The sequence below is a fragment of the Gymnoscopelus braueri genome (assembly GCF_963280865.1).
Source record: "Gymnoscopelus braueri genome assembly, chromosome: 19".
Lineage (NCBI taxonomy): Eukaryota > Metazoa > Chordata > Actinopteri > Myctophiformes > Myctophidae > Gymnoscopelus > Gymnoscopelus braueri.
The window spans coordinates 21,033,649-21,050,870 of record NC_137621.1 but is presented as its reverse complement, the minus strand read 5'-3'; positions in this window follow the sequence as shown (position 1 = coordinate 21,050,870).

Below are 17,222 nucleotides of genomic sequence, written 5' to 3'. Positions count from 1 at the left end.
ATGTCATTGTGGGTCCTCATGTGTTTATGGAGGAAGACCTGAGATGTGAAGGCATATGGACACTTGGAACAGGAGTAGAACTGAGTCTTCGAAAACGGGGACCTCATTCCTGAGAGAGGGAGAGAGAGAAAAGTAGGTGAAAATTGGTGGCAGCAGTGGCCAACAGTAAAGGTTAGAGGAGCGTACTCCTCCTGGACCAGCTGGAAAAATCTTGGTGGGGGGGATTTTGATTGATTGAATACTTTATCCCTCAGAAATGTAAACCGCACAAGGTACAGTCAGACATTAAGGCTAAAAGGATAATGCAAAAAGTCCTGGGGACATGTTTCCATTGTGGTCCTATGTATTCAATTCATCAACATAGCATAAAGAAATAACACAATACAATTAATCAACAAATACAAAACACCGTTATGTATAAAGGAGAAAAGGGGAAAAACGTCACGGAGGTAAATGGGAAATTGCATTTCCCTCCCCTTGTGGTCTCCTTAGATGGTCTTTCAGGCTAGTTTTGCAAGAAACCAGTGATTTACATATATTAATAGACGGTGTCAGGGCATTCCACAGTTTGGTGGCAGAGTAGTAGAATGTGAATTTCCCCATTTTGTTTTATATTTGGGTGGTACCAGATCGTTGTCGCTCCCTCTAGTATTGTGGCTGTGGCTGTCACTCACTTAGGAGAAGTAGTTAGTCAGGTATGAGGGTACTGAGGGCAGCACTGCCCCTTTGACTATCTTAAATACCAATCCCATTTTTAATGATTAACCCCGTCTTCTACCCTGAGCCATCCCAGACTAGCAAAGTGTGTTGGAATTAGGTGGGTCATAGGCTTTAGGCCGAGAAGTAGTCTAATCAGTTTGTTTTGGGAGGTCTGAAGCTTAGTTTTTAGTGACATTGAGATGTTGAAGAACCAAGAGGTGCAAGCATAGTCAAAGTGGCATTGGATCCAGCAATAGTCTTGAGAGCACTTTTGTTGACAAAAGAGGAAATTCTGCCCAAAAATCTCCTTTCTTTGATTTACTTTCTTGATAACTTTTGATGCCATTTTTTCACCCGTCAGCTTGACTTTATGCTTGAGATTATTATATTGTCAACTCTGACCTTGAAAGAATTTGCATTTACATTACTAAAGGGACTGTTTGGACCCAAAAAGAATGGATTCTGTTTTATCAAGGTATTATCGGAAAACCTGTACGAATTTTGCAGAGTTCAGTACTGAGGGCTTCCTCAACTTACATTTTCATTTTGTCCTCGCCCGAGACCAGGAGTGCTGAGTCGTCAGCGAACAAGAACAAATTGCAGTTACAGGCTGCTTTCATGTTGTTAATGCATAAGAACAGTAACGGCCCTAGTATGCTTCCGTGGGGAACCCCAGTTCACTGGGAGGGACGAGAACATGGTTCCATTGAAATCAACCACTTGTTCTCTTCCCTCAAGTTAGGATTTCATCCAGTTAACAGATGTTTAGTTAACAGATGTGTTATCAAAACCAATCGCCTTCAGCTTATTCATTAAGGTACAGTATCAGTGTAGGATTACCAGACAGACGAAGAGTCCACTCCTCCACCACCTCATCCTCCACGCTGCTGCATTGCTGCAGGGGTGACAGTGGACGGAGAGCATGGCAAACCTTTTCCAGCGGCAGTTTGGGAAGGAAGAATGAAATATCACCTAGGAAGCACAAAAGTGTGAAATTAGAAATATAAAAATGTTTATATATACAAAACACACACACACACACGAAATGTTATATTACTGAAATCATAACATGTTATTTGGATTATGTCACTGTCACAAGTCATAACGAGACATCAGTTAGATTAAGTTAATGAAATCGGTCTGTAAACTTGAGTTATATAATTTATACATCGGGATGATAAGTAATTTGTTCTATTGGATTCGTTTTCATAATTTTGGATACTAGATATGTCACGATTTTTCAAAAAGATTGCAAATCTTTGAACATATATATTTTTAAGCAATTTTTTTTTTACTAAAATCTTTGCTTCTGGGAGTCCCTGGAACAAAATATTTTGAGATGGGGGTCAGTGGCCAAATACATATACTTTTGGGGGTCCTTGACATGATATAGAGGTTGCTATATCAGCACCACTGATATAGCAACATACAAATCTTCATCCATTTTCTACTCTCCTGTTTATGAACGTCCAAAATACAAAAGGTTTATGTTCAATAAATACATACTGTATGAAGCCATACATTAAATTAATGTTTTCAATGACAACATCCTTACTGTCGTTTGCATCATCATCATCATCATCAAATATGTTTGCGGCAGATCCATGGTCAGAGTTGGTGCAGTGTGTCTCAGCCTCCGAATCAGTGTCTCTGTACTCCAAACCCAGCACACTGTAAGCCTCCTTCATGGTAGCCTCACATTCTGCCACAGACCTGCCAGGCACAATCAGGGATGCATATTGAGTGAAAATGAATGGGTTGTCGAAAAGCGATGCTGCAGCTTTGATGGCTTCGTAGATTAATATGACAGCACACAGCAACAAACTTTTTGTTTGTTTACACCTCGATTTATGTTAACATGCATTTTCAGGGGCGCCGATGGCCTAGTGGTTAAGGTGCATACCACAGGTAACCGGAAGGCTCGCCCCAAAACGGACCAGCGGTTCTTGTATTTGTTTGACTGAGGATAAGGTTATAAATAAGTTTAGGGTTAGGCATAGTTTTACTGAGGTTAAGTTTAGAAATAAGGTTAGGTTTTGGCACCGTTTTACTGAGGTTACGTTTAGGAATAAGGTTAGGTTTAGGCATAGTTTACTATGCCTAAACCTAACCTAACCTTTTTTACGTTTAGAAATACCAGGTGAATACAGCCGGATTTGGCCCGGGGCGACTGTGTTTTGGTATTCATACCACATATACTGTAGGCTCTAAGCGAGTCGCGGGTTCGAGTCCCGAGCCCGATGACATTTACTGCGTGTCACTCCCCGTTTCTCTCTCCACGTTTCCTGTCACTCTCTCAGTTTAATCAGTAAAGGCATAAAAGCCCCAAAAATCTTTGAAAAGAATAGTGCATTTTCAGACATTTACATTATTAAAAAAAGAACAGAAGGGAACATTTTTGTTTTCCCAGTGGTGGCCTCCTTGTAGTAACTAGGAGGACCCCCTAGGGGTCCCGGACCCCCTGTCAAAGACCCCTGCTGTACATTATTGTATGCTATGTACTGCATGTATTCCAAGGCACTCACTCGCAGAGACTCTGGAACGCAGTCAGCCGCCTCTCTCTCCTCTCTATCAAGGGTTGGAGCCGGCTGCTCTGTGCTGTTCCTGGATTCAACATCTCTGTCACCTTCTCTTTAATCCACTCCCTGAGCGCCTCTGGAGTCATCTCCAACACATCTTCATCACTATCCATCGCGACTGTGTTACTGTGACAACCTGGCAAATCCTACTCCAAGGTGGTTTGAGGATGTTGTGGAGGCTAAGTGAAATGATCCCAATCTGTGGCAAAAGATATGATTGGAGTTAGAATCATACTAATTGTTGAAACATACACGTCTTACCACAGTACACTTCTGATTACCAAGCAAGCATTGTTATTCACTTAACGAGCTAAACTTTGGTTCAGTTTTTGGCAATGCTGTAGAAGATAATGTCTTTGATTCAAAAAAGGTAACCCATTTCTTCTCGGTTCGATTCAGCAGACAAGTCACACAGCTTGAGATCAAGTGCTTTTCTGAGTAAAAGACTCATCAGAGGCAAAACTCAATGGTCTCTCTCCCTAACCCCCAACTATTAGGGCAAAACATAGAAATCTCTAGGAAGACTAGACTAGTGTGACACATTGCTAGCACAGAGCATGAGTGTTGCTGCAGCAACAATTCAACATCAGTTTAGATTATTGGCTGTTGAATTTGCAGATATGAAATCATTGTTACAAAGTATAGCTGTTCCACTTTAATGTCTCATATAACCTGTCCTGAACTCACCCTACTGCTGGAGGTGAGACGTACCCTGCGAAAGCCCTTGTTCTCCTCAGTTTGTTTACCAATCCATCTGATGGCAGCCATATTGACATGAAATTGGGCCACTTCCTACTTCATTCACAGGTGTTAACAATGATACTGATTAAGGTTGTATTAGATTCTGGTCAAACAGAGTCAGGGTGCTACTGTTGTCGTGCATGATGGCTACCTGGAAAAGCTCTGTGCATGTGCGTGTGTGTGTGTGTGCCCATTAAGGTGTTGCTGGTGTGTGTTTGTTGTTGCAACATTGGTGTCAGGTGTAGAAAAATATGTAAAAAGTCATGGCCAAGAGTGCATATGTGCACGTTTTATTTTTGAATTTTTTAAAAGATTTTTTAATGTCAATTTAGCGATGCTTTGATAATTTGGACTTTTGAATACTTAAGTATTAGAGCATGTGCTTTTGAATACTTAAGTATTTTTTTTAAACAAAGCACTCCAGTATTTTAACTCAAATACAAATTTGACAGAGAAACTTTAAAGGGATATTTCACTTAAAAAAAACGTATCATATACTCAGGCTTTTGTGAACCCCCCAGACAGTTTTTAAGTTGCTAGATTCAGTATTTAGATATTTGATATTCATTTTATCAGACACGCCCCCTTCCTATACAAACCCATTATAACTTCAAACTAAAATTTTAACATGCCTGAGTAGACGATAAAATGACCCAAGGTTTTTTTGAAAGTGAAATATCCCTTTAACTCAAGTACTTGTTGAGTAATATTGACTAGGATCAAATCTACTTTACACATAGTTTGAAGTTGATCGGTCGGGACAGACAGAGACACACAGAGATCCTGTGCTTGATACAGTAGATAGATAGATAAATGTTAGGCACCTCCAAACCATTCTGGTTTAGCAGGTTTGGCTTTCCGAAAGTAAGACCCCCTTCTTTCTCCCTCTCCACCCCCCTTTTGGTGCAGTTGTATAGCAGTTGTATAGCTTAGTGGGGAGAGATGCTGTCTGTGTCTAATAATCAGAAGGTCACCGGGTCGCCTCCCAAGTGCCCCTGAGCAAGACCTTTAACCCTTGACAGCCCATGACCATCTGATGGTGAAGTTCAAACTGAATTTTACCCATGGGATTAAAAAGCCCCCCCCCCCCCCCCCCGCCCCCTCCTCTTCCCAGGGTCTGAAATAATTTTGGGGATTTATACACTTTGGGGGGATTCTACTTGTGAGCTTAACTCAAAAATGCGCATAAAAACAGGTTGATGGAAACCCAGTTACTGTCCTTTAGCCTTTCTTATGGTAGCTCCCTCTTGTCTCTTGTTCCCATGATCTATTCTTGTACCGTGTCTCCTCCACTTCATGTCTTTCCACTTAACTTTGTAAAAAACAAAAATAAAAAAATTACATAAGTAATTAGTTGCTTACTGTTACTTGTGAAAGTGGACTCAGGAAAACACAGGACTTTTTTTTAGCACAGCTGTGTGTGTGTGTGTGTGTGTGTGTGAGAGAGAGAGAGAGAGAGAGAGAGAGAGAGAGAGAGAGAGAGAGAGAGAGAGAGAGAGAGAGAGAGAGAGAGAGAGAGAGAGAGAGAGAGAGAGAGAGAGAGAGAAGCAGTGACAACAACATTAACTGCAGATACTTACTCAGTGCTTCCCGCCACTCCTCCTGCATTCACGATGGCTGATTATATTATAAGCATCACTGCAAATGTGTGCGGGAATCTCCTGCATTATAATAAGTGCGAAATCTGCAGGAATCAATTACTTTATGCGCCATACCTGCCATCCCACGCCTAAATTCAGGCCCTGCCGCTCTCGTTCCACCACCCTTTTCAAGGAAGGGGAGATGTCATACAATGAGAGCTGAGACAAAGCATTAATTCTAAAGGCAATTGAAAGTAATGAGGTTCTGCTAATTCGATTACATGATTAGATTTAGGCTCATCCTGAGAGATAGTGGACACAGCTTTAAGGTCATGGGAGCATATAGTATTGTGGCTTAATGCTCTTTTTAGACTTAACGTTATGGAGCAGATAAAAAAAAGTTTCTTTAGGACCTACTGATGGATTTTAGCCAAGGAGCCCACCAGACATTTCAAAACTCTCCATACAGACCATAACCAATAGTTATTGTTTTATAGCATCACAGGCAATGCATTAACAGTATTTGCAGGAATTTGTGTTTTTCTTATAAAGTAAAGAAGTCCTCATTTTCCTATCACCACAAAAGTACAACTTCCGCTTAAAGTAAACCTATGTTTACTTTACAGGATTATATTTAATTTGTTTATTTCTTTAGGTAAATTACATTGACTCTTTGGTTATGTAGGGCATGCACTTGGTTCATCGTCAAGAAAAATACAACCACGCTGGTTTAAATAAGCTCCACTCTTTTTATAGCGCTCTCAACATTTCGATCTTCATCAGGAATTTTGGTGATCAGGAATTCCTGATGAAGATCTGACTGATGCAAACGTTGAGAGCGCAATAAAAAACAGTGGGGCTTGAACTGTTGTTTGTCTTGCACCTGGGCACTTGAAGTGGGTGTGCGTGCACCACCTCTTCAGACACTTGGTTCATACCTCAGCAAATCTGATGAAGGTACAGTAAGAGTGAGCATTCTCAAGTGGGCTTTTTTTTGTCAAATTAATTGGAATAATAATTTTGCCCAAAATAAAAGGTCACAATATTCCATTAATTAATGGCAGATACAGTATATGGGATATGAAAACACACTGTTGTGTTTTGTTCTAAGTTGGGTAGGGGCATCTCGAAAACTAAGGCCTCTTTTGAAGACTTAATGCTAGACCTGTATATCAAAGTGCATCAATATCAATGTAAGTACGTGCCCACCACCGCAGAGTTTAGGTCAGGGGTCTTCAACAGGGGGTCCGGGACCCCTAGGGGGTCCTCAGAGTTACTACAGGGGGTCCACCAAATCTTTGTGTGATAGGATATTTTTTTTTACCTGAACCACTTGAACCTAACATCCCTTTGTCTGAGGAGAACTTTAGCCAAAAATAGCAGATCTACAAGCTCACAACGCCTCGCGCTGCGAGGCGTTGTGAGCTTGTAGATCTTCTATTTTTGGCAAAGAGGTAAAGGTGTAGAGGATAAAAAGAGCAGACCCCAGGTTATATAAAGGTGGTCCCTGCTTCATCTCTCTCACAGCCAGGGGGTCCCTGGCCTGAAAACGTTGAAGACCCCTGGTTTAGGTGATTGAATCCGCTGCGGTGCATGCATCCGGCCTGGCCGGATGCATACAAACCCAATTGGCCCACGTTCGGGGAGGGAAGCCAGGCGGGGAGGGTGATATTTGTCACTGCACGTATTCCTACTGGCTGGTACGGTACCTGTCAATGGGGAATGTTGAGTAGGAGGGGTTGGACCAAGGCTTTACATCCTCCCGGTGTGGGCTCCTCACTGGCAGGTGAGCCAGTAGAATACAACAGCAGTGGCAAGCAGTGGGAAGAATTAATTGGCATAATGGCATAATGAGAGAAAAGGGGGTAAACATGGCTAATCTAAAGCCAATCTGGGAACCCATCGCCAAATGAAAAGGAAAAACAGCGCCCTCTGCTGTTTTTGACTATCTCACTTGGCTCTGGGAGGAAGTCGACGTAGCACACGTGCACAAGGAAACCAGGGTTTTGGTCTGCCTTCAGCCTTTCACTTCCGGTGGTGCGACTATGTTTTCATTCCCACTAACAATATTTCTACACGGAACACTAACACCACTTCTCCCAGAGAACATGGATCGTTTTGGTTATAAGCCCACTTGTTTCTATGATGAAAGAGCAAGTTAAAATGTGAATATCTTTCCGTGGTTTTGTCTGCTCCGAGGACGCTATTGTTAAATGAGTTTCGGTTTGTTTCGAGTGGGGAAGGATCGGCGGACACGTAAATCCCGCCCAATACATTTGATTGGGTAAAGCGCGGCCTGCTTCCTGATCTGAAGGCACGCCCACTTGTAGGCCAGTGCGTACGCGATATGACGAACCCCCCCGACAGATTCAAACGCAGAGCAGAATCTGTTCTTGAGAGATTAATCTAAAGCAAACAAACAAAATAAATCTATGAAATATGTGAAACAAAATACTTTTCCCCCTAAGTATCAGAAGATGACCAGAATAGGAAGGAGAACATTCTTTGCATTTACATACATTTTCCCCTTTTGTTTATAATTCCGTCTATACTGGGCAGGACTTATGGAAGGTATACCAGGTGACAGGTGTTTTGACACAATTTTAGATGTACAGTATCACTTTGAAGTTGTACTGGTCAGTGCACTAATTAAAATTTAATTCAGCTGATTCAGTGGCCTAAAGAGCATTACCAACATATCTCCATAGTTACCATCATTGTTCTTAACCCAGACTGGGCCACACAGTGTTGAATTATGTTCAGGACAACATCAACACCGACGGTACTAGAACGCCTCACAGCTTAATAGAGATGATGGCGCATGCGTGAGTGCGTTTATGTACAAGTACATCAATGCATGTAACATCTATTCATCAGCTTATCAGCTTATCTTTAAGCTATACGTTATCTATATCTATTTATTATACTAAAAGTCACAATTTACAATTTAACAGAATTTTGCAGACACTTCATCCAGAGTGATTTACAAAGTGCCATGTAAAACAAATAACAGCTGAGTGAGTCACAACATGCTTCCAACTTCCATTTTAGCACGTACAGCTTGTCAGTTTTTATTTTTATTACAGTGGATTCTTCAAAGGAATGCATTTCTTGTCAGAAATCATAACTTTGGCCGGAAGGAACCCAAGTGTATTAATTTATACTTGAGTTCAATGATATCTCTTTTCAAAATGTCAGAAATGACATTTGAGAAATGACTGCTTAAATTAGAAACTTCTGTGAATGTAAACCTACAGTATGATAGGTTTGGTTATCACTTCCCTTTGTTTACTAAATGTTTTTCGATGATGGTCTGTGTATGTTAGACACAATTAATTAATTAATATCAGAAAGATATTGATCAGTTTTAAAAGCATAGTGTGAGAAAACAGAAGGAGCGAGTGCATTCTCCGGCAGCGGCAACAGCCGCGGAACTTCCGCGGAACTGCCGGTGGAGGAGCGGCAGCTCCCGGCAGTGACTGCCGGCGGTGGAGCGACAGCTGCCGGCGGAGCAGCGGAACTGCCGCGGAAACTGCCGGTGGAGGAGCGGCAGTCGCGGAACTGCCGGTGGAGGAGCGGCAGTCAACTTATTTTTTCCGCCGATAAAGTATAGTTTTGGACCATGACGGAGGCGCGCCGAATCAGCAGACCTTGAGGCCAAGGAGTCGCGCCCGAGCGCCTCCAGGCGCGAGTGCCCGCGACGACCGGCCGATGGTCTGCTATTCGACTAAGCGCCGTCCGAGTTATGTACCGATAGGCACAGAATCGTAAATAATATTGGTGGGGACTGCGTTACACAAACGCAGCACACTCGCCGCCGGCAGCTCCGCGGAGCTGCCTCGGCAGCAGCCGCTGCCGGAAAATGCACTCGCTGTCCCTCGAAAATTCCGCCTACAAATACATAACGTTATTTCCATCATAACAGAGAGAAGGTTAATCTGAGGAACTGTATAGTAATATTTATCTTGACAATTAGATTGGCGTAAGATGGTGGTCTTGGTGATAAAGGATTGTGCTGTCTCAATGCAGCTGGCTTTTTGCATGGATTAAAGCGGCACTATGTAACTTTTTTTAATGAATACATTTTTATTTTGTCCAATCTGTACGGTAGAGTATGTTAATACGATATAACAATTGGGGTGGTTGTATTTTGTGTCCCTGCGCTTCTATTGAGACATTTAGATCGTGTCAAAGGTCATGTCTCACCTAGACAAAGGTCATGTCTCACCTAGACACAGGATCTGACACACATTTTGACCTGATGGTCAAGATTCAATTTATCCCCTGAGCAAGCAGGCAGGCTCTATTAGCTCAATGGTAAAAAATGTCAGCACTTGCGCACGAAGCCAGGTTCAAATCCGGGGGGTAGAAGATAAAAGTTACATAGTGCAGCTTTAACGCACCTGTAATCTTGCTGTGTTTGCTGTGCTATTTGGGAGTTTTTCCACAGTGTATCCTGGATTCATCTGTAAATATCCTCAACTGCTAATAATTAAGTATGTTTAGCTCAGACCTTTTCTTGGCTTACCAATGTATTACAATATTGACATGACCATGAACACACACATACTGTACACACTGTATATTGTACAGATACACATGTGCACACGCGAGCACACACACAAACACACACGCACGCACGCAAGGCAACTGATGATTCATGAGTCCCATTGACTTGACATTGTGTTCTTCCTTGGCCTATAACACTGCTAGGAAACCTCCCATCAAAGCAGAGGAAGTTTTCATAAAAGGTTACGTTGCTCAAAGAATCTCACACAATTTACGCACATTTTATTTTTCCAGGGTAAAGCTGACTGACAGTTGACACAGTTGTCCCACAGTTACACATGTGTGTGTACATACAGATGTCAAAGTATGGCAGAGTTCACTGCTGTTATCAATAGTTCAGTTTAAATAAGACACAAGACATAATTACCCATATATATTCCATATAAATCATACTATTCAGGTGCATAAGCTGTTTTTATAGTATATTCTGTTGGCTAGCAGTTGCAGTTGTAGTTGTAGTAGTAGCAGCAGCAATTCCACAGATTAACTTCAAAGCCTACACTAACTATCATCATCATCATCATCGTCATCATCAATTCCACAAATTAGTGCTGTCATACACATACAGTACACCCACACAAACCTACGCACGCATGCACACGCACACGCACACACACACACACACACACACACACACACACACACACACACACACACACACACCCTCGCACTCACACTCACACACACACACACACACACACACACACACACACACACACACACACACACACACACACACACACACACACACACACACACACACACACACACACACACTTGAAATATTTATCTATCTCCACATAAACAGAAGTACAAGAACGCCTTGTACAAAGGACATAAACACTGCCAGTGCAGTCAGACAAAACGAAAACAGCCAGTTACAAAGTGCCTAGACGGCAAAACATTGTTACATACAATATAGTTGACATACTTGACAGACACAGCAGACATAAATTATGGATAAAGGAAACAACGCCTCCTAGTGATGAGCGGGTCGACCCGTAACCCGCGGGACCCGCGGGTCAACCCGCGGCGCGGGTAGGTCGAGTCAGGATTTCAGAGAAAATTATGCGGGCTGAGGGTGAGCGGGTCAGCCGCTCTCCACGAAAAAAAAAAAAAAAAACCCTATTTTGACCAACATGCTTGTTTATTCAGCCCATGACAATGTTGTGCTACTGTAGACATTTAAAGGGACTTTGGGTACTTAAAAGAGCGCTATATAATATATATATATATTCCCACCGCGGGTCGCGGGGCGGGTTGAGCCATAGATTTATATATGGGTTCGAGGGGCGGGTTGAGGCGGGTCGCGTTCCGTCGCGGGTTGGGGCGGGGCGGGTCATGAAAAAACCCGACCCGCACATCACTAACGCCTCCTCCAAATTGAGCGGCTTCCTATATTAGCTGATACTGAGCAGCACCTTGCTAACTGCTTCCCCCACCTTTTGGACACGCACGCACGCACGCACGCACGCACGCACGCACGCACGCACGCACGCACGCACGCACGCACGCACACACACACACACACACACACACACACACACACACACACACACACACACACACACACACACACACACACACACACACACACACACACACACACACACACACACACACACACACACACACACACTTAATTGCTGGTTTTGTGTTGTACTGTATCCGATGATGACCATCTTCTCCTATGTGTGAGTCTTTTGGTGGCTGCAGACCAGGCTTGTAAAGGTGGTACTGTGGCGGCAGGGGTGGTTTTACGAGCATGCCTCTGTGCACGCTTTGTTGTGCTAATTTTCCATAACTCCTCTCCCTGTGAGGAGTGAGAGCGCCAGAGTTTGTAGCAGGAAGCAAGCTCCTCCAATGAAGAGGGGTTGATCCAGCATCTTTTCATTGTGGTCTACATTTGTGGTGATGTGAAGTGATGTTGTCGTTGTTATTGTCGTTTGTGTAGCTGAACGTTTATGTGATAGGTTCCCAGACTGCTGTGCTACAGCTCTATTAGTCAAGCCAGCTTGTTGGATATGACCCATGAGAGTTTCTTTTTTTTTATCATGCAGATGTGATGATGATGAGAAAAGGTAAGACGTTTGGTCTGCTTTGGTGATTACATTAATCAGCTTGTGAAGAAATCTCACATCATTTAGTTTTGTGAAAGAGCAGAGGTTGAGAAGAGGATGTGAAAGGGGAGAAAGGGGCTGAATGGCCCTTTTGGCAAAAGCAGTGGCACCCTGTTTTGCACCAATATCCGAGGTCAGTACAGTTAAAACATCACTGGATAAAATGGAATTATCTTACCATACACAGCTATAGATGTGGAACCAGGAGGTTTGGGGTGTGGCTTTGATCAGCCTTGCCTGCGGCTGTGGCATCCTGTTTGGTTGCATGAAGGCCAGCTCAATTATAACAACTTTGGAAAGTCCTTTTTTTATGAAATAAATGTAATAGCAACAGGATTGATTTTCATAGACAGTATAATGTAAGTGTGGTGTTTTGTGGAATCCAGCTTGGGAAGTTGTGGCCTGGTGTCTTCTTGTTGTACTGCTCAGTGCAGGATGAAGCATCCGACATAGCACCGGGTGGTACGTTTTGCATTGGAACCTGGATCTGCTTCGATGGCCAGAAGACATCACAATTTCTGTGGTGGTAAAAAGATCCACAGGAAACAGATGTGAGTTATTGCTTTCACGGCCAGAAGAACCCACAAATTCTGTGGTGTTAGAAAGATCCACAGATTACAGATGTGAGTTATGTTAAGTAATGTGGTGTCCTGCTGCGAGGTTTGATAGTCATTGGCAAACTCAAATATATTCAGCTCAAATTAAGTCAGAATTACAAAAATTACTAAAATGCTCATTTGATACAGCTGCTATGATAAAAGAGCCCAGACAGGTAAAGGTGCTCATTGGGTCCTCCAGCATCAATTTCTTAATTGAGCCACCACACCTGTACTGTATGTAAATTGGATACAGTATGTATGTACATAAGTATTAACCCATTCTGTCTGCAAATGTGTTCATCCGATGGTGCTGAAAACACCAAAGACTATGCACACCTTGTTTTGTTTCGGATGTACTTAGTGGTAAAGAGACTTTGTGGCACCCGTGACAGAGGGCTGGACTCTTGTGAAGTCTGAAGCCAGCTGCCTTAGTACAGATTTAGAAAATGTGGAGTCCTTCACTAATGCAGATTTATTCCCACAATGATTTAAAAGGAGAGCTTTATCAGTGGCTGAAACACACAAAAAAAAAAACTTAAAGTTTTCCACTTTAACCACTAAAACCTATATACTTTTACTAATTGACCAGGGTCCCCCAGCTAGGGCTCTATACTAGGTATGCTAGTATTTCTCTCAACACCAAATCTCTGTACCGATAATAGCCGATGTACCAGCTCACAATTCACCAAAGTTTTGCCCTACTATAGGGACGCAATTGGGTTCATGTGGTTATGGTCACCTCAAAGTATTTCAGAGTGTCATTCATTGATGAATCTTTCCCTTTACAAAGTAACTAAGATAACAAGCAGACCTGACATCTATCTAAATAAAATGAAGTACTTTAGCATACGCTAGCATCTGTCTACAAGTAAACAACATAACGTCTCTGTCGGGTGGAAACCTCATATGTCCAAGACTGTTACTTTTCAGGAGTCAAATTCAAAAATATCAAGAGTAGCAGATCTACAAGCTCAAATTGCATAGCTTCGCACTGCATTCCGAGCTACAGATCTGCTACTTTTGATGCTTTTGTGTGACGCTGTAGTATCAGATCAAGTAGGGCATTCAAACACCAAAAGTAAAAACATGGAGATAAGAGGTTTCTTCCCGACAGCAACGATAAGTATTATTAATATTATTTGCAGATGAAAAGCTAATTGGTGCAGTCTGAATCTATGGGTTTTCCTACTGCGTCCGAAGGTAGCAAGTGACTCTGTGTGTCCTTACTGACAGACAGAGGAATTTCACAGACAGGGAGTCAGGATCAGGAAGCAAGTCTGCCTGGAGTGGTCTGGACTTGTGCTACCAAAAGTGGAAATCTTTAAAGACCAATACATTTGATAGAATTATGGGTGCAACAATTAATTCAACTAATGCATTTAATTTATTATTATTATTATTATTTTATAAAGAAAATCAATTTGGGGGATTTTTTTTATTTGAACATAAATAGCAGATTTACAAGCTCACAATGCGTCACTGCAATACATTGTGTAAGCCATTTTTGTGCGACATCGTTGTATGATGAAGTATAATGTATGGCTTAAGTGGTTAATCAGACTAATTTATCTATCTATGCAAACTTGTTTGTGTTAATTCGTTGATATATAAAAGAACACGCTTCTCAATTATTTGATTAATTGAAAAAGTAATCAATAGAATAATCACTAAGAAAATCATAGTTGCAGCCCTATATACCGTAGAATGGTTGCTCTCAGACACAAATGGTAATGCAGGAAGACATCTGACCTCACATGATTGCTTCCTGCTCAAGTGTACAGTAGTTGTCTGCCTGACTGTTACCAACTAGACCTTGGCAGGTACTGCTTCCTGCTTTGCAAGATTTGATAAGAGAGATTACTTGGTGGGAAGATCTTAGGCTTATTTATTCAGTTCAACTCGGGAAGCTGTGGAATCAATTCCATCCTCTCATAACATCAGAAGTTATGGATACCTATATATATATATTTTATATATATATATATATATATATATATATATATATATATATATATATATATATATATATACACACACACACATACATGCACACACACACACACACACACACGCACGCACACGTCATTTATGCTGTCATTTATGTGTATTTATTTTGCGACTCAGTTATTTATGATTATTATGTCAGTTGTGACATTGTGACATTGTGATGGGTGGAGTGGAGGACATAGTTGTAGTGCTGTCTGTTAGGCCACATACCGTAAGTAAGTCACATCCAATTAATGTCATCAGCTTTCTAGTCCATGGACATTGGTGTGAGTGTATGTCTACTGCCTGCCGATCACTTAAATATGTGGTCAACACTCCGGTCAGCTACCGGCACGCCCTGGAAGGAGATGTTCTAACAGACATTAAAGGGTCATACTGGTGGTCTGGCATGTTTAGCTCATTGACTGAACGTTCGCCCCAAAACACGCTCGCCCCCATTTTTTCCGCAGACCGCTCGCTGATATTAAGGTTAGGAATAAGTTATGGTAGGCAATAATTTTACTGAGGTTAAATTTAGGAATAAGGCCAGATTTAGGCATAGTTTTACTGACGTTACGTTTAGGAATAAGGTTTTTAGGCATAGTTTTACTGAGGTTACATTTAGGAATACCTGGTGGCGACCGTTCCGAACCGGATTAGACCAGGAATGAGCGGATTCTAGGGCGAGCGTTCTTGTATTCTTGACTCCGACTCACAGACAGTATACTTGATGTTATACCGTGTCAATTATTGTTGTGTTATAATACATTTTAAAGCAAGGATCGATTGGAAAAGTCATCCATGACTTATTTGCAATGATGAGTTTAGCCAACATTGACTCAGTTACTATTCAAGCAGGCCTACGTTCAGTGACAGTTTAATAAGTATCGAGAAAATATAATGACATGAAATCTAATAATAAAGCCGTTAATGGGAAATTGTCCATGATTATGTACGATATAACCAAAACTGTGACTAGGCAATGATATCTATATGGCAGTATGTTCAGGCCCATGCAGGCTTAATGCAGGGGCTTTAGGAGCTGTGGACCAGGGCATCACGCTCAGGGGCACCAAAAGCCTGACCGAAAAGAAAGAAAGAACGCAGTATTGCAATTAATGCCCCTGAAATATTGTCCGGGGCTGCCGAAATAGCTCTACATCGATCGGTGTGTAAATGCGCCGGAAGCACCACTCACCCCATGTACATAATCCAGTCCCGGTGGGCACTGAACCAGGTTGTAGCCCCGGGCCCCACATAGGGTTCATCTGGCCCTGATTATGGTCCTTTAACCACTTCAACCCTATACTTTGTTAACCGGAGTCCCCCAAGGGTCTATACTGTACTTGGCCCCCTCCCCTCGTGCCTGAGCTTGTTTTATTTTGTTTTCTTAAAACATTTTATCCCACGATTTTGTTACTCATTTTTTCACCCAGTGCCAATTGCCTTAGCTGTAATCCTGGGCGCTACTCTCCCTCTGCCAGCCTGGGGAGAGCCCTTAACTGAGCTCATGCTTCCTTCAATGCATGAGAAGTATGCAGGCCGCTTCTTATAACCTGACAGGGGGGAGTTTCCCCGGTAGGATGTATACAGCGTGTGGAAGGAACACGTTATTCCAACTAGTTCCTTTCCCCTCCATCAGGCGCCCCGGCTGACCAGGGGGAGGCAGTATAGAGACCAGGATTACTGCATGTTTTTGTGAGGGTACCTACACTAGGGGATACGGAGAGAACATGCAAACTCCACACAGTGCCTGAGCTTGTTGATCGGCCTTTTCGCTGAACGCTCAGCTCAGTATAGTGACGCTATATGGTTTCATGTGGTTAATAGGGATTGTTATAATCCTGGTTTTCTCTACCTGACTTCGTACATTCTGCAGGAATACCAACTGCTCTGCTGTCCTCTCCTTTGTTAGTACAGGGGAGAGTCAGTGCGCTGTGAGCTTGTAGATCTGCTATTTTCGCAGAATGCTCAGTGTTTGCCTATTACGACCGCCAAAGCCACGCCCCTTCTCGGGGGCATGCTCTCCTTTGTAAGCCTATGCAATTTGACCTAAATTAGCTTGTCTTTTGGACAGGTCTTTTGGACAGGTCTTTTGGACAGGTCATAATTCATGCCCAGAATAGGGACGGCCTATAGATTTTAAGTGGTTAATCCATCGATGTAACAGTACTTTACAGTAGGCTACCTCTGTTTTTCCTCATCATTAGTGTGAGGCTGGTATAGCTGCTTTGATCTCAGCTCATCAAAGGAAGGAAACCAGCATCAGTGTGGAGGTGTGCAGAAAGCTAAGAACACATGGCAAGCACATGGATGTTGAAAGCAGGGATGTTTTGGGGCTATTGTTGT